At 35.0% G+C, this 25,223-nt stretch overlaps 1 protein-coding gene and 2 long non-coding RNA genes across 7 annotated transcripts in view; 1 reads left to right on the top strand and 2 right to left on the bottom strand.

Annotated features, from left to right (window-relative positions):
* LOC145291089 (uncharacterized) overlaps nt 1–3,519 on the bottom strand; it is a 563,704-nt gene extending 560,185 nt beyond the window's left edge. Inside the window, exon 1 of the long non-coding RNA XR_013869328.1 lies at nt 3,461–3,519. This is a non-coding gene — a long non-coding RNA (uncharacterized LOC145291089). The remainder of the gene's footprint in view (nt 1–3,460) is intronic.
* Nucleotides 1–25,223, top strand: part of LOC145291061 (colorectal mutant cancer protein-like) — a 608,255-nt gene that overhangs the window by 427,631 nt on the left and 155,401 nt on the right. The gene's annotated exons all lie outside the window — the stretch shown is intronic.
* LOC145291112 (uncharacterized) overlaps nt 21,483–25,223 on the bottom strand; it is a 62,242-nt gene continuing 58,501 nt past the window's right edge. Inside the window, exon 2 of the long non-coding RNA XR_013869332.1 lies at nt 21,483–23,511. This is a non-coding gene — a long non-coding RNA (uncharacterized LOC145291112). The remainder of the gene's footprint in view (nt 23,512–25,223) is intronic.

Raw genomic sequence — 25,223 nt, 5'->3', positions numbered from 1 at the left:
TCTTAGTTTATTTTTAATCAGTTGCGTGTCACGTTGGTACAGCAGTAACGTCACTAGCTTTGAATGTTACAGTTTTACTTTTGGTTTCGATTCTAGCTGGTGGCACCTAAAGTCTTTTTTTTTCTTTTTTTTTTTTACTTTTGAAAGCACGACTATAATAAAATATACGAAATCTGGACAAATTAAAATATATTTAAGCATATTTTGCGTCCTGGCAAAGTCGGGCGCCCCCCCACTAGTAAATATTAAAAATATCTATACTCCATTAAAAATTTTTTTTTTTTGTGTGTGTGTATTTATATTCATATTAAAAGCTCTATTTTAAAAAGAAAATACAACTTTATTATTTATGGATTGGGGAATTGCATCCATCTGCAAAAGATCTAGTTAATTTGCATATTCTTTTAAACATTCATTTTAATTAATTCCCTATTAGTTTTTTCGATTTTCTTATGGGATGATCATCTTTAGTTAACAATTATGTGTAATTATATTCATGCAGATATTCCACATGATTTATACTTGCATAATATTTGCGTAAAAAGGTTATAGTAAACACAAACCTCTTTCTCTCTCTCTCTCTCTCTCTCTCTCTCTCTATATATATATATATATATTTATTATTTTTTTACTATAATAATTAAATACCTACAGACACTAGTGTTTCATCCTTTCGGGATTCTTCAGTGCAGGGTGTCACGATTACTACCAGTCGAACGATTCGAACCCCGCGACACGAGACATCTCTGGCTCGATTAGCGGAGGCTGTATCCATTCGGCTACCATTAACCGTGTGAAATAGCGTTGAATTTTAAACATTTTAATTTAAATGTTCATTACGTCAGACAGACAGTGATCAAATCGTTATACGATGATCTACGCATAAGAGCTAAATTGACCGACTTTTAATTCAACTGAAAGTGCTCAACGATATATATATATATATATATATATATAATTTGTTTAAAAACTTTTGCCTACCAAGTTTTTTCTCTACAGACATAAAACTTATTATATAAGGTATTCAAACCCATGCAAAACTTTATATTTAGATTTTAGCTGGGGAAAATTGGTGTAAAAGTGAAAATTAAAGAAATGAAATTTGCCAGGTGAAGGTCGAACGACGGTATTACAAATATGCATGCGTAACATAATAGCTATTGGTTCATGTTTTAATTTTTAGCCTTACAGCAAACATGTCTTCATAGCTCAGGAAAAGGAAAAAGTAAATCGTAAGCTAAACGTTTTGGTTTCAATTCTCAGTGGTGGTACACAAGTCATTTTTATTTATTTATTTTTTTAACTTTTTAAATCATTACTATATATTTCGTCCAATATAATATAAGAATAATAAATATGAAATCTGCATTAATCAAAATATTATATTTAAGCGTATTTACGACCGGGCAATGCCGGGCGGCCTGCTAGTTAATAATAAAGTTCTTGATTTGACTTGTCTTAGAGCTAAGGATCAGTTGATCAAAGAAAGACAAAACCATTTTAAAAAATAGTGCATCAATTTTCCCAGAATGCAATACTAATACAACTAATCTCTGTGATACAGGGTTTTAGATATTCGAGGACATATTAGGTTGAATAAAACCTTCTTTATTTACTCTATGAACTGGCAAATAATCTATATAATTATAAAACTCAAATGACCTTGTAACGGGTGTTGTAACCCAACATCCGGTTTACGACTTCCGGTTGCGCATGCGTACATAAACAAATAATCAACGCAACAATAAAATGTATTGTTTTACTGTGTACGTTTTCAGCGTCCAATTTTTTTTTTTTTTTTCGCATTTAAATTATCAAAATAAACAATTGTTAATACTTTCTGCATTTCTTTTACATCGTTCATTTCCGTATTATGTTTAGGTTATTTTAACGCAATTTCTTCCAAATAAATCTACTTTAACCCGTTGACCACCAGAAGAACATATTACAATGGCGATTTACCCACCACCTTCATTTTTTTTAAATTTATTCTCCATTTTTTTAATACACTTTTCTTAAAAAAACATTCATAAATTTTCGTCTACACTACCAACATAAATAAATAACCCCGCAAATATGTTTTTTTTTAAATTTGCGTTACAAATAAATAATCAACATGACAATAAAATGTATTGTTTTACTGTGTACGTTTTCAGTATCCCAATTTTTTTTTTGTGGTTAAATTAAAAGATATATCAAAATTTGAATTTAACTTTAAGTATTATGGTATCTGTTCAGTGCACATTTACCTATAAGTATGGCAAATCACTTATAATTCAATGGTTGTAAGTTTTTTTTGTTTTTTTTTCAAAAATAAACAATTATAAACAGAACGACTCACTGAAATCTATCTATATTCTTTTTTCATTTTAATATACTTTCATAGAAATGTTTCTGTTATATCACAAAAAACTATTTTCTTTACGTCACAAGGTCACACTCATATATTAATTCCATAGCTAATATAATATACTGACCCAATGGGTCACGGGTAGTCTAGTATAAATTAAATCCTTTGAAATAAAAGAAATTAAATTTTATTACTATTCGTGTTAGTTCTTTTCAGACTTATTTACTATTTAAACTTCTCATTATTTTATTGACCAATCAGAATGAACGATTTATTTCGGTTTGTGGGGTGATGTTACATCTATGTGACAGTGGATTAAGAGCATTAATATATTAGTGTGATAAAGGATTATAAAAAAATCTTGTATGAGTAGATGTTGTTCATATGAGTAGAGGATACGTCCTTGACAATCAGTATCAATGGCTTTATTTCTGTTGGCTGAGGTAGGATTTTGTGCAATCTTAGGAACTCCATTTTGCCAGGCCTTACCTTCTCTCCTTGAAATGCTAGTTTATTGAGCCTAAATGCTCCTGAGAAGGAATTTTGATTGAGCTGCTCTGGCATTTTGTAGGCCAGAGTGTACTTCTTTTAGTGTGCTCGTTTTTCAAAATCTTACCTGACCTTGTGTCTAATCTCCTGAGGTAGGTGCTCGACTGAGTTTCAATCTATGCCCACCCTCCTGTAAAACATTTGCAAAAAACACTCTACTTTGTGTGGGACACAATACCATGGGACTGCTTTCCAGCTGACTATAAAATGGTCATTTTCAAGTTTAATGTAAATAAGTTCTTGTTGAGCCGTCCTCTTAAATAATCAAAACTCTACCCAAGTTTCACCATTACTGATCAACACAGTGTTATCTCACTACCTAATACTCATTCATACTTATCCTTAAGTGGCCTCTAGGCCTTGATAAACAGTGACTCATAAGTAAAAAAAAAGGTAAATAAAAATCATGTGCAGTGAGAATTTGTGGTAAGTTTTTCACTTCAGTCATGAATGACCTGAGCCATTAACTATGCCTATTTACTTGACTCTCCACGGGGGAAGGGGGGGGGGCAAAGTTAACGAAAAGGTTATTTTTTATGAATCGAAAAAAATAAACATTACCTCAGTCAAGAAAGATTTCTCTTCCTTTAATGGTGGACAGAACAAATACTACATTTCAATTCCAACCAAAGATTGGCTGTGTCATAAATATGAATTAACAACAACAACAACAAAGTGTTTATCAAATTAAGATTGCTTCTATATATAAACCCTTTTATAAATTTACTGTCTCGGCATTAAACGACCTGAATACTTTATATATGCTGTAAAAGAGACCAGTTAGAACCTCTAAGCCTCTTATAGGTATGACCTTGGTTTTTATGTGCTAAAAAACATTAAAGTTCCAGGGCTCTGAAATCAGTACATAAAATATACCTTTAAACCCCCTTCTATCTATCTCTGACAGTTTTATTTGTGGCATTTCCAGTTTCAACTTGTAGTTTTTTTCTGATATTTCTGCAGATCTAAAGTTGCTGGAAACTTTTTATTGCCATTTTATTTTGGTATTCAATCTTTTTAACACTTTTAGAAAGAAAATATTGCAACTTTTATATATATAAAAGATTGGAATTTATTGCAAGCTATGGAGATGCAATAAAAAAAGTAGATAAAAATAAAAATCTATAAGAAAAAAAAAATGAAAACATTTCGATTTTTTTAAACATTTTTTACCTTTTTATATATGCTAAAATCGTGTGTTCATTTTCCTTGTGTTTTACACAGTGCTTTTACCACGGAATGCCCACATAGTTGATTCTCTTTAATGCATTTCTTGTGAAGCATGCTACAGCTACTCATTTTTATGTTTCACATGAGGATTTATAATTCGTATTATTTAGATTATTCGCTCTACAGTTTTCATCTTGAGATTTTATTCGCATAGTGATTCAGTTGATGTAATCTCCGACCTTCTTTAGGTATATCTTGTTGAACTTACGAACCTTTCTGTCAAAAAAAGACACATGGTGTAGCGAATAAATTACTTAATAAAATTCAATTATAAGTTGCACTCTTCTGGAGGTTGAAAGCTCAGTCCTTGAGTAAGTGACACTAAAATACTATTGCGAATTACGTAGGGTTTCTATCCAGTCATGACTGACGGAACTAGAGCATACTACCATGGATTAAATAAAGACTTTCATTTGAAATTCTTTACAGATTTCCAAGTTTGATAGAAAGATTTCTGAGTTTGACAAGATACACTGAAGAAGGCTGAAGATTATATCGACGAAAGTGTTGTGCAATTAACACATAAGATGAGAACAGTAATATGGATAATCTAAATAATAGAAATGACTCATTTTTACTTACCAAATGTCGGAAAATATTTGAGATAAATGTAAAAGATTTCTATAAAAAAACATTTGCATAATTTTAAATTAAAAAGAAAAATAACCGAAGATGTTGCATTTTAATCAACTCTAAAAATGAGCAATAACAGTGGTGTGACAGTGCTCAATAATAGCTAACAGGAAAGAGAAAGGAATTAAATGTTTGAAACGGATAGGCAAGAGAGAGAAAGTAATCTATAAATATAAAAGCGAAAATGTATTTCCTCGATGTCCATAAAAGGCTTCTTTCAGAGAAGCGCTCGCTCGCTTCACAACTTTTTAAAACTTTTTATATCATCTATAAATTGTAATATCTCACAGTTAACCACGGAGCTCGCCTGTCTATTTAATTTGAATGACTTTCAAACGTTGATTATTCGACATTTCCCGCATCAGCACGCGTTACATTCGGTTTTCGGTATAAATAAAAAGCGAAACTCGACTCTAATCACAGCCCCTCCCCCTCTGTGGCATGGGGGACAAGATCAAAGTTTAGTATCTGTTCCGACAGATGCTGCAAGCAATGACTAGCTATGACTAGCAAAGACCATATGGGGGGGTAACCCCACGTATCTGAACTTGGTCAATGTAGGAATCACCCTACAGACCACAGTTACTATCCACCTCCCATTTCCCACCTCTCGGGAGCTGGATCCCCCTTTCCCTCCCCCCTCCCTCTCTCTCCACATTAAAAAACGGCCTTGTGCCTAATTTGCTCAGTGGGGAAGTAAATAAACAAACACAGCCCCCCCCCCGCTTCGGCGGCACGGGGGACAAGATCAAAGTGTAGTATCTGTTCCAACAGATGCTGCAAGCAAAGACTAGCTATGACTAGCAAAGACCATATGTGGGGGTAACCCCACATATCTGAACTTGGTCAAGGTAGGGATCACTCTACGACCACAGTTACTATCCAGCTCCCATTTCCCACCTCTCGGGAGCAGGATCCCCCTTTCCCTCCCTCCATCTCCACATTAAAAAACGGCCTTGTGCCTAATTTGCTCAGTGGGGAAGCAAATAAATACCGGCAGTACGGGGGACAAGATCAAAGTGTAGTATCTGTTCCGACAGATGCTGCAAAGCTATGACTAGCAAAGACCATATGTGGGGATAACCCCACATATCTAAACTTGGTCACTGAAGGGGCAACCCTTCATACCAACAGTTTCTAATCCAGCTCCATTTCCCACCTCTCGGGAGCTGGTACCCCCTTTCCCTCTCCCCTCCCCCCCATCTCCACATTAAAAAACGGCCTTATGCCTAATTTGCTCAGTGGGGAAGCAAATAAATATCACAGCCCCCCCCCCCCCCGCTTCGGCAGCACGGGGGACAAGATCAAAGTGTAGTATCTGTTCCGGCAGATGCTGCAAGCAAAGACTAGCTATGACTAGCAAAGACCATATGTTGGGGTAACCCCACATATCTGAACTTGGTCAATGTAGGGATCACCCTACAGACCACAGTTACTATCCAGCTCCCATTTCCCACCTCTCTGGAGCTGGTCCCCCTTTCCCTCCCCCCTCCCTCTCTCTCCACATTAAAAAACGGCCTTGTGCCTAATTTGCTCAGTGGGGAAGCAAATAAATCCCACAGCCCCCCCCCCCGCTTTGGCGGCACGGGGGACAAAATCAAAGTATAGTATCTGTTCCGACAGTTGCTGCAAGCAAAGACCAGCACCGACCATATGTGGGGGTAACCCCACATATCTGACCTTGGTCAATGTAGGGATCACCCTACAGACCAACAGTTACTATCCAGCTCCCATTTCCCACCTCTTGGGAGCTGGTCCCCCCTCCCACCCACCCCCCTCCCTCTCTCTCCACATTAAAAAACGGCCTTGTGCCTAATTTGCTAAGTGGGGAAGCAAATAAATCCCACAGGCCTCCCCCCCCCCGCTTCGGCAGCCCGGGCGACAAGATCAAAGTGTAGTATCTGTTCCGACAGTTACTGCAAGCAAAGACCAGATGTGGGGGTAACCCCACATCCCTGACCTTTAACCAGCTCCCATTTCCCACCTCTCGGGAGCTGGTCACCTTTTTCCCTTCCCCCTTCCCTTCTTTCCTCACATTAAAAATTGGCCTTGTGCCTAATTTGCTCAGTGGGGAAGCAAATAAATAAACACAGGCCCGCGCGCCCTCCGGGGCCCAGGCGATAAGATTAAAGTGTAGTATCTGTTCTGACAGATACTGCAAGCAAAGATCAGATGTGGGGGCAACCCCACATACCTGACCTTTAACCAGCTCCCATTTCCCACCTCTCGGGAGCTGGTCCCCTTTTTCCCTTCCCCCTCCCTTCACTCCTCACATTAAAAATTGGCCTTGTGCCTAATTTGCTCGGTGGGGGAGCAAATAAATACCCACAGGCCCAGAACCAGTGGTCTAACGTTTGGTCAATGTCGACTTCGTCATATCAGACGGTAGCTTTCATTTTGAGACGAGGGAGCGGGTTTTTAAAATAAACAAACTGATTTATTGACCTCATTAAAACTGTCCCGCACAAAATGCTAACTGCTGAATAGCTATCGCCGTCACGTCAATGAAAAACGCGCACCTGTTTTTTTTTTCACACTTTACTATTTTCCAACTGCGCGTCGTCAAGGCTTCGTTTTTTTTTCACGGGCACCTGTTTTTTTTTTTCACATTTCGGGTTTTTTTCACACACACCTACAAACACTCGGGCAACGCCGAGTACCCCTCGCTAGTCTGTCATATAAATCTCACCTGTCTGTTAGTGTGTGTGTATGTATGTATGTCTGTCTAAAACTTTCGACAGAGGCGACGGATTTTCACAAGATTGGTATCGTTTTGAAGCTCGACCCTTCAGACGACAAATATTGAAAAATTGATAAAAAAGCATTAATTCATTCACTTTTCTACAGGGAGGAGTCACTTTTGCTCAGTGGGGAAGCAAATAAATCCCACAGCCCCCCCCCCTTTATCTACAGGGAGGAGTCACTTTTTTTGCCGATATTTTCAAAAGTCATCCCCTCTTTTCGATTGACTAGCCTTAATTTAAACCTTTGTCACTTCTGGTTTGACAATGGGGGCAACGCCGGGCACTCAGGCTAGTCTATTATATAAAAGGCAGCTGTCTGTATATATGTCTTGCTAAAACTTGGAAAATACTCAACAAATCCCTGTAAATGTGGTATTTTTTAAATCTGAAAAGTAATATATAAAATTTAGAAAAAGGATTCATTCTTTAGCGGTCAAATGGCCATTTATGTTATTAAATGTTATCAAGGAGTCAACATGGTTTTTAATGTTATGTAAAGGGAAATAACACTATTTTTTTTTTCACTGACTTATTTCCTTTATGCCAACTCTAGTTCGTGTATCTATGTTAAGAGGGAAGAATGAGCTGAGTGAAGAAGAAAGAAGAGGTGGGAATTGGAAAAGAAAGAGGAATTGAAGTTAGGTTACACTTTTGCCAAAGGCAATACTGGGTAGTCCTACTAGTCTATTATATAAGGGCGGTTGTCTGTGCGTTTGTATGTCTAGCTAAAAGTAAAAATCTACAAAACAAAGACTCATAAAGTTTGTATATTCGTGATCAACATTACCCTAGATATATAATATCTAAAATTTGAAAAAAATTATTAATTCTTTGGGGATAAACTGGGCTATATTTTGTAAGGAGGAGGTCAGGTTTTCAGCATTATGTACTAACTACCAGGATGCCTGGCATTGCCCATTTGTAAAATATGCTTAAATATGATATTTTAATTCATACAGCTTTTGTATTATTATAGAACCAATACTCTATTTATCATTATATTGTTCGCAACATATACAGGGTGGAACGATAAATTTGTCGCCCTAAAGAAAGCAACATTTTAAAACTTTTATTGAAAAAAAATCAATTCAGGTAACTTGATTATGTAGAGCTGACATCTATTCAATGTAGCTGCCTTTAGCTTCAATCATCACCTCGATATGGGTCTGGAACTGGGAGCATGTCTTTTCCACAAGTGCTGGCAGGATTTTGGAAAATACTCAGTGGATGGTGGCAATCAGTCTGGTTTTGGTGTTATAGGAGGTTATGTTGGTGATGTTCTTAATGTATGACCAAACGAAGTAGTCCAGCAAGTTCAGATCAGGGGGAGGAGAAGGGCCAAGTCTGGGTCTCTTTGGACTTGTGGGCCGGCGCCAAGTCCTTCTGCCGCATCAGGAGATGGTTACACTCTTTAGCACATCCAGGTAAACTTTGGTGTTGATTTTTAAGCTGACTTCAAAGATTTGAGGTGGCATGATGTGGCCCTCACTTAAAACCATATCATATTCTGTGGCCAGAAACTTTATTGTGCTGTGCCCTCGAGCGTTGAACTATCCAGATTTACATTTTGGGGGTGCTGGCAATGGTCCTGTTGTCATTACTTTCTCATTGAACATTGTGTAACTTAGAACAAGACACATCACTTTTAGATCTGTTTTCACTTCCTGCTGAACAGTGCGCAAAAGAGACCACTGAATGGTTCAAAATAGCAATTGGAGCATGTGTTCCCACACGGAAATTTTATAACAAGCCCCATTCTCCTCAATGGTTTACTTCTACTTGTGCAGTTGCCATCGCGCAAAGGCAGCATGCATACCACAGATTCAACCAACATGTCTAGTTCAAACAGACAGAAGTATGTAGAAGCCAGAAATAACTGTAAAAAAGAAATAGCGACAGCTAAGAAAGAATTTACTGAAACCACCAAAAAACGCATCAAAGCACAGAAATTAGGAACCCGTGACTACTGAAAAATCTACAACAGTTTAGTAAATAATGGGCAATCAACAATTCCCCCACTATCCAACAGTCATGAGGTTGTTTGCTCAGCAACCGAGAAGGCTAACATGCTTGCCAGTCAGTTTGCCTCCAACTTCACACTGGAACCTGCTAACTACCCCCTTCCTGACTTTCCTTTGCAGTCAGATGCCATACTAAATGATCTGAAAATCACCCCTTCTCAGGTGTATGCTATCATAAAAAATCTTGACACTTCAAAAGCATGTGGACCTGATCTCATCCCAGCTGTGCTATTAAAAAACTGCTCCGCCAAAGTAGCTCCAGTTCTCTTCAAACTTTACAACAAATGCCTTAATGAATCTTGCTTTCCTGCCTGCTGGAAAACTGCTTCTGTCGTATCAGTTTTCAAGAATTCTGGCGAAAGAACTGACCCAGTAAATTACCGACCCATTTGCCTCCTCCCACTTTTTGCCAAAATATTTGAGTCCATAATTAACAAAGCTCTAATCCAACACCTTACAGATGCTAAACTTCTGACCGACGAACAATATGGATTTAGGCAAACCTGTTCCACAGCAGACATCTTAACTGTAATCTCTGAGCATATATACCAGTTACTTTACAAAGCAGGGGAAAGTAGAGCGGTAGGTCTAGATATATCTAAGGCTTTTGACAGGGTATGGCATGAAGGTCTTCTCAGGAAAGTCCGATCATACGGTATCACTGAAAGAATACTGAACATAATTAAATCCTTCTTAGATAAGAGAAAAATCCAGGTTGTCCTCGATGGTCATACATCTAAACAATATGATATAAATGCGGGAGTGCCCCAGGGGTCTATCCTTGGACCTCTATTATTCCTAATATTCATAAATGACCTCCCTGACAAAATTGTCTGTGAGATAGGTATATATGCTGATGACACCACGCTCTATAACAGACACGACAGGAAAACAAATGAACACATATCTAAAGAAATGGCAGAAACACTAGAGGATGACCTCCAATCTGTAGTGGAATGACGACAAAAATGGATGGTCACATTCAATGCTGCCAAGACTAAACTTGTTTCCTTCAATAATTACAAGAAACCTTCTCTACCACCAATAGCAATGGCCAATGACTCTTTATCTGAAAGTACATCCTTTAGACTCCTCGGCCTAACACTGTCAGGAAACATGAGTTGGAACAATTACATTGAGAGCATTGCCAGGACCGCTGCGAAGAAGGTAGATTCTCTCTACTGTGCTAGAAAGCTATTAACGCCTGAAAGTATCTTGTACCTCTATAAGGCCACCATTCGCCCATATATGGAGTATTGTTGCTATATTTGGGCTCGTGCATCTGCTACTAGTCTCTCACTCCTAGACAAGGTTCAAAAGAGAGTCGTCAACCTAATAGGTCCTGAACTGTCATCTAAGCTTCAGCCTCTGTCCTATCGACGAAATGTAGCATCCCTCTGCCTGTTCTACAAGTAAACGGTGAATGCTCTGAAGAACTGCAAGCACTTGTACCTCCTCTACGTAAATATCCCCGACAAACCCAACAAGCATCAAAATCTCACCCCTTCACAGTTGAAATCCCTAGATATAAAAGAGCCTTCTACTCGAGTAGTTTCTTCCCCAGAACCGCTAGACTTTGGAATTCCCTTCCGGGTTCCTGCTTCCCCAACTGTACTGACATGCAGAAGTTCAAGTGTAATGTGAACCGACATCTTGCTGCCCAACTTCCTACACAGTACCCCTGTAGCTTATGTCCCTGATAGTAGCCTCCTACCTCAAAGTGGCAATGTGCCTTGTTTGGGGTGAAAATGTAATTAAAAACAAAAAAGAAAATTATAGAAGGCTCCTATTGCTCTTGAGATTTGTACACACCTAACCAACTAATAGATAGTCTGCAACAAAAAAAAGGAAACCGGTTTTCATCAAACAGAAATGGAACCATGTTGTCTTTTCTAGGGCGACAATTTTTTTGTTCCATCCTGTAGTAGTGATTTCAAGTTTAAAAAATAAAATATAACATCAGCTAGGATCGAAACCAAAACATTTAATCATCATTTGAACTATCATTAGATGGATAAGAAGACGTTTAAAATTTAACCGACTTTAGCCTATAATTGTATATTTGTGCGTTTTTACAAAAGCACTTGAAGTCAACTTACGCCTGCCAAGTTCAAATTTTTCTTTAATTTTGACATTTTATTTTTACCGAATTGAATTTGTTCTACTGGTCCAAATCAAGTTTCAAGTTTGTAAACCAAAAAGTGACAGAGCAGTTTGATAGAGATCATTCCTCAGACAGACATGATCACTTATATATATATATATATATATAGGGAGAGAGAGAGATTTGGAAAGATAATGCCGATTCAGTTTTCAAATAAATCTATTACATTAATGAGAATTGTGTGTGTCTGTCTGGTAGTTTATTATATAAAGGACAGTTTTCTGTGTGCATGTATGTTTGTATCTCTCGCTAAAGATCAAAACCTACAAAACATACCCACAAAGTTGATATGCTCTAGATCAATGTCGTCATAGATGAATAATATCTAAAATTTAGAAAAATTATTTATTCTCTGGGGAGGGAGGGGCCAACTGGGCCAGATTTCGTCAGGAAGAGGGTGGTTTTCACTGTTACTAAGTCGAAAAGAAAATGGTGACTCATTACATGAGGAAGACATTATAGAAGGATAGTTTGTGTGTGTGTGTGTGTGTGTGTGTGTGTGTGTGTCCAGCTAGAGAGGAATGGGCTGGGTGAAGGAAAAAGAGGGTGTTGTGGAGAAGAAAAGGAAAACAGTAGAGAGAAAGGTAGAGAAAAGTAGAGAAATAGAAGTTTTAATAAAAAGATGCTTCACTTTTGCCCCCCCCCCCCTGCAACTCCTAGTTTACATATAAGTTAATATAATAGTTAATGAAGAGCGTGTTATATTAGTTTAGGAGACACTGAGAGAGGCACACGAATTGATCATGATAAAGAGATATTGAAAGAGTACAAAAAAAAAAAATCTTGAGATTGCAGATCACACTATCGAGCTTGCATGATTTATCTCCCTTGGATCTTTTTTACAATTATTTTTCTTCAGTCAAATATATTTTATTTAGCTGTTCAAGAAATTTTAATTGTCTGCGTCTTTTGCTCTTTCCTTCCTATTTTCTCCATTTCTCTACTCAAATCTCTTACAATTTAATATCCTTTCATTTTTTTTTTTCATATTCAGATTATTATTCTCACTTTATTATTTTTACAACATTTCAGCTGTTTAAGTGCATCTTTTCAAACCTTGAAATCTTCGTAATGAATTGGAGAACGCTTTATTTAATCCGCAAGGGGAGATTGTTTTTATTCTCTAGCTATGAGAGGATAGAAGTTTTAATTATTTTATGTTATTCTTAGTGATTATCATCGGTAGTAAGTCTGGTAACACCAGACAAGGCTGTCTGAAGATACCGGCTTCCTGACTTAAATGTACTAAACATTGATGTTATTGTTTTTCCTTTCCCTTTGCAAAACTCAATCATGTTCTGCAAAACCAAAAGCAACAATATTCTCTATAAAACAACCAAACCAAACCCCATGAATAAATATTTTAAGACATAAAATACTTGAAGCATAAAATCTTTTGTTCCAAAATGACAAGATTCGTCATTAAATAATCCAAAGTGTTGATATACTGCAAAACAGAACATCCAAACCTGTAATGAGGATTAAATGTTCGACTGTCACTTAAAACTGAATATTAAGCAACACCTTTAACCATTATGCCACGGGTTCGCATGTTGTAAAGAAAAACATTTTGCAGAAGACCTGGAAAATACCATTTCAATATTGGTAAAAAAATAAAACAGTTCAATCCTTATGACAAGCACTAATAACTAAGAATAGCATAAAATAACACTTCTATCTGATAATGGTCGATTAAACGAGGACAATCTCACGCCTGTGAATTAAATAAAGGATTCAGTTTAAACTTCCAAATAGATTTCAAAATTTGTCATAAAGATTCCTAAGTCCCAAAACTGCATCTGAAGAAGGTCAGGAGTTTCATCAGCTGAAACATGAAAATAACTACAAAATGAATGATTCAAATTTTCAATCCTTATCTGAAAATATATTCCCAAATATTATATAGCGAACACGAAATTACATAAACTATTTAATGCAATGATTTTTCTTCAGCACCAATGTCAACAGTCTATGCCATTGTTGAGATGTGTAGTTCCTTGTTAAGGTATGGCTTTGGTCCTGTGCAATTCTAGAAGACCCATCTTCCCAGATTTTCCCCGTCTTCTTTTGAAAAGGCATTCCTACCAGGGAAGCTAGCAGACCTATCCAGGCACATTTTGCATTCTAGTGCTCTTCCTCTAGGGCGTTGGCTCTTCAAATCCCACTTTCTAACCCTTGTGTCACATCATCTTGCTGTCGCAGGTAGATAAATATCATAATGCTATTTTTGGTACTCTCCATCAAGCATTTAAAACTTCAGACACTTTTTCCAGCAGAGCATTATCTGTTCCCCGCAACAACGATTTTTAGAACACTGTAATCTTTTATCTTATTCTAATTTCCTTTATGTAACTTATAAACTTCTTATCTTCCTGTCTCAGATTCTGATTAATTCTACGCTCAAGTCTGAATAGTTGTTGTAGTTTTCAAACTTCTCGCTTTAGTTAGTAAGTTTCCATAGCAATAACAGTTCTGCTGCAGTGTTCAGTAGCAGCTAACAGGAAACCGAGAGAATGGAGAATATTTGAAACAGGATCAGGAAGAGAGAGAGTGAGTGATTGGCATGTGTTGATAACGCATGAAAAAGAGCATGTTATATTAGTTTAAGAGAGAAAGCGAAGCACATAAGTTAACTATAATAGAAAGATAGTGAAAGAGATAACATATTTGTGCTTGTTAAATCGCCTATAAAAAAAAACTTTGTTATTTTGTCATTTTTGTATTTTTTTTCTCATTTCATTTTTCAAAAAATGACAAAAAAACAAACATTGATAAGGAGGGATATCACCAAAAGTGTAAAAAAATAAATAAAATAAATAAAAATAAGAACATATTAGAAAAAAGTTATTACTTGTGTAGGCTTCAAACTCAAATTTCATAAAACTTTCAATTCTTTGAAAATTGCTCATCATCATGAGTCGCATCTTCCACTTGGTGCGGATTGCGAACCCATGTGACTTATTTTTCGCCATTCCTTCCGATCCAGAACAAGTTGATCGATGGAAACCCAACTGTTGAAAGATGTCCAATCAAAAACATTTTATCTCCACCTTCTCCTTGGCTTTTCTCTGCCTCATTTGCCTTCTAACATATCCTCAAAGCATAACTTTGACAGGTTGATCGTTTGACATGGCCAAAAAGTTTCAAGGGTTTACTTTTGAGTTTATCAAATAGAGGGGCTAGGGAAGTAGTTTGACAGAGAGTGGATATTTTGCTTTTTTCGATCAGACGAAATGCATTATGTGATTTTAATACACCTCAATGTGATTGGCTACTTGTTTAGTCCATGTGATAAAATCAAGGCCATATAAAACTGCAGGGAGGACATAAATAAACTTTTACTTTAACAGTTGTCGGCACCCTTTTTGATTTTAGAATGGTGTTGTGTTTTTGGAAAGCCACTCAACCCAGTTTGATTCTATGTCATCTCGTGATCACTGGAGAAAGTCAGTTTATGCCTTAAATAAATGAATTGGGTGACCTGTTTGATAGGTTTCAACTATGATTTAGCTGTAGACATATGTTTTCTTTAGGTTTATTTCTAATCTTATCTCCTTTGTATTCTTTGCTAATACATTAACAAAAACTTAGTTTATGTGTGCATTCATTAAAAAGAACGATGTCATCAGCGTAAGAGAGGTTGGAGAGGATTTGTCCACCTACAGAAAACCCGCTTTGACAAGCCTCTTCTGAAAATTGCTATGATATTAAATTTGAAAACTCATATTTCTTATAAATTAAACATTTTATTTTCAATTTTTACATTTATTCCAAACTAGGCACATTGCCACTGATGCATGAGGAGCTGTTTTGAATTCGGTGCACAGATTTAATAGGCCATTGCAAATGGGGAATTGTGCAAAGAAATATTTGTTCACACTACATTTAAATTTCTGCATATTGGTATAGTCAGGGAAATCCAAAGGCAAGCGATTTGATGCAAAAAGCTGTTAGAGTAGAACGCTTTCCAACATCTGGGAATCTCTACAGGGAAGAGATCAGATTTTACACAGGCTTAAAAAGGCCTTTAATTTTGAGCTTTGTCTTGAAAAGGTCTTATTTCTATTAGTACATGGAAAAGGCCTTGAAAATATGGGAAATGTCTTGAAAAGGTTTTGAAAATCATGTTGTTCAGTAAAAATTTGTGTTGGAATATAAAATCGAAATAATTACTATTAAAGTATTTTTTAAATATTAGAAATAAAATCAAGGGTTTGTTTTACAATACACATTGGTACGAAAAAATGGTAAACAACAAATATATAACAAATAAATGTTGTGAAAGGCAAGATAAGTTACTTTTCTACCTATCTGGAAAAGTTTTTAATGGCTTACTTTAAAACGTTTATGTGGTCTGAAAAACAAATAGTGTCGAGCATTAGGTGAGAACAAAAGAAAAAAAAAAAACGGTTGCAAATTGACACCTAAATATTTGAAGTCTTTTTAATGACTTAAAAATAGAAATGAAACAAAATACTGTGAGAAACCCAATAAATGTTACCATGACATTTATTGGGTTGGTTTCTCACATTATTTTGTTTTCTTTATCTAGATAGGTAGAAGAGTAACTTATCTTACCTTTGCTAACTTTTATTTGTTATATATGATTTTTGACAACTTTTTCGTACCAATGTGCATTGTAAAACTAACCCAAAATAGGAATAAATACATTCTTCTGAACTTATTATTATTTCTGATATTTTCAATACAAGAGTTATGTCTTTTTATCATGAAACTATACGATGTTATTTATATATTTTACGTATGTAGTCAAAGTGAAATTAGAAATCGAAATTAATACTATTGAACTATTTTTTTAAATAATTATTAAAATATTATTAGCTTTTTTGGTTTATTATATCATTCTTTTTTATTCTATTATTCTATTATATTCTATTATTTATTTTTTATTCTATTTTGCTTTGAAAACTTTAATTCTGTCTGGAGAAGGCTTTGAACTCTGGTTGTCAGGTTGGTCTAGGGCTTATATGTTGAGGAGGAGTACTGGACCTATTAAGTCCGGGACGATTTTTTTTAACCCTGTCTAATTATGAGAGAATAATGGCTGGTGCACCAGTCCAGATGTCACAACAGCACTCCATTCATGGGCGAATTGTGACTTTGTAGAGATTCTGGCAGGTATGAGAAGTTTTCCATAGAAAATATTTAATTTAAGAAAAATATAAAATTTGAAATTTTTAATTATAATTTCATAATTCTCTGTTTTTGGTGATTAGCACCCTACTCCTATTAAAACCACCCCTATTATAAAAGAGGAGGGGGACGATGTGCTTTTAGTCCTGACAAAAAATCAGTTTTCCAATAACATTTATTCTCTGAAATAATATTGATGTCTGTACTCATTGGAAAAATCTATCAACGAAAACTGGAGATTGGTTTCATTTTAAATTGTGTGAATGAGAATATCTCCTCTCAGCACTTTTGACAAATGAAACAACAAGGATATGGATAACTGTAAGAGTCAGTTTCATTTGAACTCCTAGCACTTGTGCCCCCCTCAACCATACACATTCTTGACTAACCCGGCCAGCAGCAAAATCACACTTCTTCACTGTTGAGGTCCTTAGATTTCAGAAAGCTTTCTACTTTAGTAGTTTCTTCTCTTGGACTGCTAGACTTTGGAATTCCCTCCCTGTTTCCTGCTTTCCTGGATGTACTTACCTACAGACGGTTAAATGTCATTAGAATGAACATCTTGCTGTACAAATTCTCACAGTCTTATTAGACATAATCTCAAGGAGTAGCTTTTTACATCAAAGTGGCAATATGCCTTGTTTGGGGTGAAAAAGAGTTTTAAAAAATAATGTTGCCTTCTAAATATTGTGCAATTATGTTACACTAAATCTGTGTATTGAAGCCTTTGTTTTCTGGAGAATATTTTAAACATTTTTTTGTTTTTTGATAAATATTGTTTAAGAGTTAAGTGCTTTCATGCACAATTTTGATTTTTGTTTTCATTCTGCACAATTTTGATTATTCCTTTTTTTTTCTTTTTGCACAATTTTCTAAATTTCTGTTTTTCTTCAGAACACAAACTCTTTTATTTTTTGCTGTTCTTATTTTCAAACGATTTCTTCCATTTGATGATCGACATTTGTATAGCTGCTCACAAAGAAAAAAGATTTTTCATTTATTTTTATCAAAAATGTCTGATCGATTCAATTTCAAGAAATCTACAGGCAGATCGAACAGTGGCGAATGATTTAAAGCCACAAAGAAACTTACAAATAAAATGAATAAATAAAAATAAAAGCAAACCAAAAAAAACAAAAAAGAAAACAGATTGAACAACTTTTTGTTCTTCAAAATGGAAATACTTACTTTCTTAGATGCCACCATCTGTTTTCAGGCGTTTTTATATTCAGTATAAATGATGTGATTTATCGTTTTACCAAATATTAGCACACCATTTTTATAAATTTATTTTGTTTTCATTCATAAATTTTAAGCTTTTTACACATAAAAAAAAGTACAGATAAATTTACTTACACATAAATTCATTCATCTTTAAATTCCAACCACTGTCTATAATATATAAACTGTGTCACTCGCTTTATTGCAGATTAGTAAAATATAAATATTTCACTAAATATACGTCACAAAAAAATGAAAATTGTACCATCAAAGTTTTAAGTTTAGTTATTTCTCAAAATTTTATTCAAATTCATGCTATATTCACGAAGTTATGGCATTTTATTTATTATCCAGGAAATTATACTGTCCATCACGTCCATCACTTTATTGCAGATCTCTTAAAATGCCAAAAAATCAGGCGATTAAAGGTTATCGAAAAACAAAGAACAGTTACTGGACTTGCAGAAAGATTGTCCATCAAAGATTTAGCCATGGAGCTGGAAAGGGATCCAAGAACCTTGGCCTCATTCTTGAACAGCCCGAACACCAAATCCAGAAAAATAAGGGCACCAGGAGAAACCTTTCAGATTGTGATATTTGGAAAATTCATAGGGAAGTCAACCGAAACACAAATAGCACCAGTACTTCCATTTTTGAAAAGGCTTGAATCGCTCCAAGATCCAGACAGCCGGATACAATGTGTTGAATGAGACTGAAAGGAACACCAAACCTCTTCCAAGGCATCCATTGAGCAAACAACATAGGGAAAAACGAATGGCTTGGATACAGAATTACATGAAAATGGATTTCCAACAGGTCCTATTTAGGGATGAGGCCCATGCTACTCTTGACAGTCCGGATAGATGGCCCAAAGTTTGAAACCCGAACAGAACTCTGACCCGTTACAAAATTCATCGCCAACAAGGAGGTGGAAGCATCATGTTTTGGGCAAGAATCATTGGGGATAAGTTGGTTGGACCATGCCGAGTGCCAGAGGGTGTAAAGCTTGCCAGCAATGCATACACGGCCTTTTTGGATAATTATTTCTCAACATGTGCCTAGATGACCTACCATTATCACATCGCTTTCAGATGATGTTCATACATGACAATGCACCATCCCATTCTGCTGAGGGCGACTGCATCCTTCCTTGAATCTATGGGATTTGTTGGGGAAACTCTCATGAACTGACCACCGTGTTATCCAGACCTTAACCCCATTGAATATCTCTGGTCAATATTAAAAAGAGGAGTTTATGAGGGAGGAGAGCAATTTACTTAAAAGGATATCTTGTGGAGGAACGTAGTTGATGTTGCTAGAGCCATAACTCCTTTTAAGATCAAACAATTAACTTCTTCGGGGGGACAAAAAGTTGCTTTAAGTTATTTAAAAAAAGGTGGATATGTCGATAAATAATTAATTTATATGAGGTTTATACCTAGGATATGCTTTTGTTTGTTATTCTTTGACAGAAAAATATAATAAAAAGTAAATTCACAAGATAATACATTGTATTTTTGCCCTAAAACAACATTTTAAGAGACCTGCAATAAAGCGATGGACAGTGGAAATTCTTCGATAAAGAATAAAATGTCATAACTTTGTTAATATCGCATGAATTTGAATAAAATCTTTGAAAATAACTAACCTTAAAGCAGTCTTTTAATGATAGAATTTTTCATTTTATTGTGACGTATATTTAGTGAAATATTGATATTTTACTAATCTGCAATAAAGCGATTGGCACAGTTTATGTATATATAATTGAACTCCTGACAAGAGATTAACATCAAAATGTAGTTCCATCTGTGTAGGACCTTTTTTGCTGTTTATATAATTTTATTTATAAATAATTTATGTATTGAGCACTTTTAAAAAAGTTTTATTCAACACATTTGAACTTAATGCATCAATATTTGTATTTGCCTTGTTTTTTTTGTTTTTTTTAAATCTTTTTTGCTTTTTTACTTTGAAAAGCGTTGATTTTCTTAATTGATTTATTTTTTTGATATTCCATACTTGTCTCTAAAACAAACTTCTTTGGAAAGACAAAGGATACCCCCTGTAAGGGCAGCTGCACATTGTGTAGCAGGGGTTGTGCAATTCCCAACCACACCTCTCCTGAATCGACACTGTTTGAGTCCAGTGGCAAGGAAAAGTCCAGGACGACTGGAAATAATGTCAAGATAAGCAGAGAGCACATACAGCACCTGGAAGCCCCAAATGGTCACCCATTTAGTACTGACCAGGTTCAACGTTGCTTAACTTCGGTGATCAAGCAGGAACCGGTGTGTCAATGTGATTAATATATATATATATATATATATATATATATATATATATATATATATATGCAATTGAAAATAAAAAAATTACATATATATATATATATATAAGGAAAAGAAATCAAGGCTGTAAATTAAAATTTGCAAGTAAATTTATTGTTTGACAGAATACTCCCAAAAACGTTTTTTAAAAAATCCTTAGTCCGTGGAGTTTCAAAGAATGCTATTCATATATATATATATATATATATATATATGAAGTGACCTTGTCTGTCTGAGGAATGTTCTCTACCAAACTTCTGTGTCAGTTTTTAGTATACAGACTTAGTAAAAATACCCGCTAAAGGGTCAAAATTGCAAAGAATTTGGAACATGGCAAGTCAATTTAAAAGTACACTTCTATGCATGCACAAATATACATTTATATGTTAAACAACATTATTTTAAAACTTTTAAATGCTTATGGACATGGTTCAGGGGATAACAAATAAGGCTGGCGAGCCATATGTTTTGTGTTTTGATACTAGCTGATGATGGCACCCAAGTAATTTTTCTGCTATTATATATTTGGTACAATATAATAATTAATAGAGAATTGACTCTATAATAATAAATGCGAAATCTACATAAATTTAAATACCATATTTAAGCATATTTTACGACTGGCTAATCCTAGTTTCTTATATTTGCAATATAATGCACATTTTTTTTTTGTTTCGAATAAGTGCGTATATATTTAGTAATGTATGAATTACCTCCCCTTCATCATTTAGCATTTCATCTTTATCGTTTTAACTAAAAAAATAAAACCCATATGATGAAAACATATTTTTAAATTTTTATTATATTTTACTGTTTGTTGCTTTTATATTTAGACCATAGATTTAGACCTTATATCACTTTCTAATTAGGTACCAAATAAATGTAATGATCAAAGTTTTTTTTTATGATAATGTTAGCTGCTTAAAGATTTTCCTTTTTACAAATCATTAACTGAGAAAAATGTTTTCAGTTTTACATCGTAATCTGTATAGAAATGCACACGTGTTTCTTTTTCCGTGCGTACGTTATCACCCTTCACCTACATTAAAAACCCAGCTGAAATGCAAAATTGTAGAAATATTTACTGCATTTCTTTTTTTTTTTTTTTTTTTTTTTTTTTGTAAATTTTTACTTTCTTTCCACCTTAACACCCACATTTAAAATGACGACTTATATAGGTTTTTGGATATGCTGAAAACGAATATCAAATTTAAATTTGGGGTAGATAAGTAGTTTTCTGGATATTTAGACATTTTTTCCATTGTATTAATAAATGTCAGTGGCATTCAAATGAGTGTTTTGTGACACGCATGCACATTAGTACTTTTCAATTGGGGGGGGGGGGCATGGCTACCAGTGAAAACATAAGGGATTACATTGGATAATAAAGGTCTTAATATCCAGAAAACTACTACGCAAAATTTAAATATGATATTCGTTTTCAGCATACTCGAAAACCTTTAAAAGTCATTTTAAAAGTGAGTTTTGATGTGGTTCATTTTAAAAAAATGAATTGTTCAAAAATCTAACTCTACATCATAAATCGTATGTTGTCATCATGAACTGAAGTGATATTCATTTTAGTAATTTAAAGGATATTTAACTAACAATTATTATCATTATTTTTTACTCGTTAACGAGAAGTCACACAAGCCATCAGCAAAGATTTCTCTTTGAGAACAACTTGTGTCATTCTCTGGAGTCTGATTGACAATAAGTCTCCCTGGATTTCCAGTACTCTCCACCTCTTTCGGTAACATTTGCAGATAAATTTGTGTTATCGTAACAGTTGTTACCATTGATTTCTCATTGACGATGACCATTGGTCTTCACTGGGATTTGGGTGGCAATAAGCCTCCCAAAGTCCTAGCCTCTTTGCACACATCCAGTGGAGGTCTGGTTAGTGTTTTCTTTCCTCAGTCTTTCAACCCTCCTTGACCCTTCTCGATTATGGTGACACACAGACAAAAAAAAAAAAAAAAGTGGGGGAAGGTAGTGGTACAGGGGGGGGGCAACTTACAATTATACAGTTTTAGTTTTCATGATTCCATGTAATGTTCCTTTGTGTCTTACACCTGTATCAGTTTCTGTATGTTCGACTTGTGCCTGTAGCTCATGTATTTTAGTTTCTGCACTCAAGAGTTTTCCTTAATATTTCATCTGTTTTCATTACTGTTATCCATTGTATCTTTTCAGCTATCCCTCTTTTTTCAAAGTTTTTCGGTATTGTTCATAGCCCTCCGGCTATTAGTTGTATTATCTGGATTTTTTTTTTGTCTTCCATATTCCTTTGAACTCTCTGGCCAGTTCAGTGTATTTTCTCCACTTCTCTGTTCTTTGATCTTTACTTTGTTGTCTGCTGGAACGGTAAAATCTACAATCTAGCAGGACTTTTCCTTCTTGTTAACTAGTATGACATCCGGTCTTCTTGCTTGGATGAGTCTATCCATTTGTATATCCATGTCCTATAAGATTTTGTGACTTTCATTTTCAAGTACTGCTGCCGATTGTGCTTGAACTATTTGTCTGGGTGTTCAAGGTTCAATTGTCTGCATAATTCTCAGTGTACTGTCTTCCCCACATGATCGTATATTTTTTTGTACTAGTTTGTTGCATTCACTTATTATGTGGTTTATTGTTTTGTCTCTTTGTCCACAGAGTCTGCATTTGCTGTTTTCTTTTGTCTTATTGTTCCTTGCTTTGATATGATTGGTTTTAATTGCATTATCTTGTGTGGCTGTTATTAGGGATTCAGTTTCTTTGTTTAGGTTTCCTTTTTATAACTATTTCCAAGTGTTTCTGTTAGTCTCATCTTTTGTCATTATGCATCGTTTGTGTAGCTGTTTTTCTTCCCATTTTTCTTTTCTCATCTTATCCCTTGTATCTTTTGTTTCTGTCTTGTTCATTTTTTCATGTCTTTTGCTGCAGTAATTATTCTCTCGGTGTCCTGCATTATGTATTTTTCTAAATTTTTTTATGTTATTTACACAAACCAATCCCTTTCCTTCGTCTTTCCTTTTCACATAGATTCGGTCATCCTTTGGGTGTAGTGCATTGTGCATGGTTATGAGTTTCCTGGTCTTCTGGTCGAGATTCTTCAGTTTTTGTTTGGTCCAACCTATAAATGGTCGAGATTTTGTTACGAAAGAGATTATTTATTTTAAAGAGATTTTAAATTTTGCAATAAATAAAAAAATGAAAAAGTCAAAATGTTCATTTTCATTATTCAAAACATAATTTAGTTTATAATTATTTTTTACGATAAGAAAAAAAAGAAAACAATAAAAGTAAACAATCATCGAATTATTTATTATCTTTTAGTAAAAACAATTCCTTTTTTGGGGGGGGGGGATTTTTTAGATGAGGATTGATAATTCAGATTATTCAGACTACTGGTCAATATCCAAGATGAGAACTGTAGTTTGAATAATCTAAATAGTTCAAAACAAACAAAATTCCATGAGCAAAGTTTCTTTCCTAGAACTGTCCATCTCTAGAACATAATTAAGAGAAATAAAGAGAGACTAACAACATCTCTTTTGTGAAAATGTGTCAGTAAGAAACTGTATACTTCACTTTCCATTACATTTCGGACTTTTGAGAAGTATTTTTTTTTATATACAAAGGAGTTACCATTTATCAAGGTCCGAAGGCCACTCAAGGATATGGGTTAATGACTGTTAGGTGGTAGTGTAATAATTGTTAATGGTGTAGGTTTGGTAGCATTTGGATTATTTAAGAGAACTGCTCAACAGAACTTATTTACATTGGACTTGAAGGCTACTTTATTGTAGTCGGCTGGGAAGCAAACCAATATTTAGTTCAGGCAATGAACAGTGCTTTGAGCAGCACCTCCCTAGATGTGGCAGCAGTACTCCACCTTATGATGTGCATGATTCTTATATAGATTACGACAAGCATGATTCACAAACCAACTAATGGCATTAACTTTATCCACACCCTGTTTAATCGTCCTCAATTTGAAGACGTCTGGTAACAAAGTTCTTAACGATATACCAAATAACTTTACTTTATAGAAGCGCAAAAAATAGCTAATAAAGAAAGATATCGTTCCAGTAACTATCAGAGCAACTGGACTCATGAAAAAGAATTTCAAAAACTACCTGGCAAATATACCCGGGGAACCAAGTGCGAGAGAGATTCAAACAACTGCACTTAAAGAGACGGGTTAGAATCTTAAAATATTTCTTGGTTGGAATATATATGAGATGGTAAGTGAATGTTTGCCATCCAGTAGGATGCCATATCCCTAGCTTGAATAAACTGGAAAGATTTATTTTCATAAAACTAGATTATGTTTGTTTCTTCATTCCCAATAAACTGGGTATTTAAAGCACAATCACATTGACACACCAATTCTTATTAGATTACCAAAGTTAAGCAACGTTGAGCTTGGCTAATACCAGATGGGTGACCATTTGGGAATACCAGGTGCTGTATGTGGGAGGATGTTAACATGTTGTAAGAACTGCAAAAACCTAATATTGTTATCACTCCTGACCAAAATGTACAAGCAACTTGGGATTGCTTTTGAATTTCTTATTCTCTTGACATTTTCTCCTTCAGAGGAAGTTGGTTCAACCCACCTATAGTGAGTGCCACTGTTTTTTAAGCACTTTGATTGTAGTCTGTGATATCATTCGAATGTTTAATAGAAAAGTATCTATTTTTTCATTCGTCATTAAACAGTCAAAAATAAGAAACTTATTTAATGTAATAAAAAATGTGCTTGTATTACATACATTATCACATTGCACACACATAAAAAAAATATGGAAATTATCTTATTGATAATGATGAAAAATAATT

The sequence above is a fragment of the Euprymna scolopes genome, chromosome 2 (genome assembly GCF_053919585.1).
Source record: "Euprymna scolopes isolate OS-2025 chromosome 2, ASM5391958v1, whole genome shotgun sequence".
Lineage (NCBI taxonomy): Eukaryota > Metazoa > Mollusca > Cephalopoda > Sepiida > Sepiolidae > Euprymna > Euprymna scolopes.
This window is presented reverse-complemented; position numbering and strand designations above follow the sequence as displayed.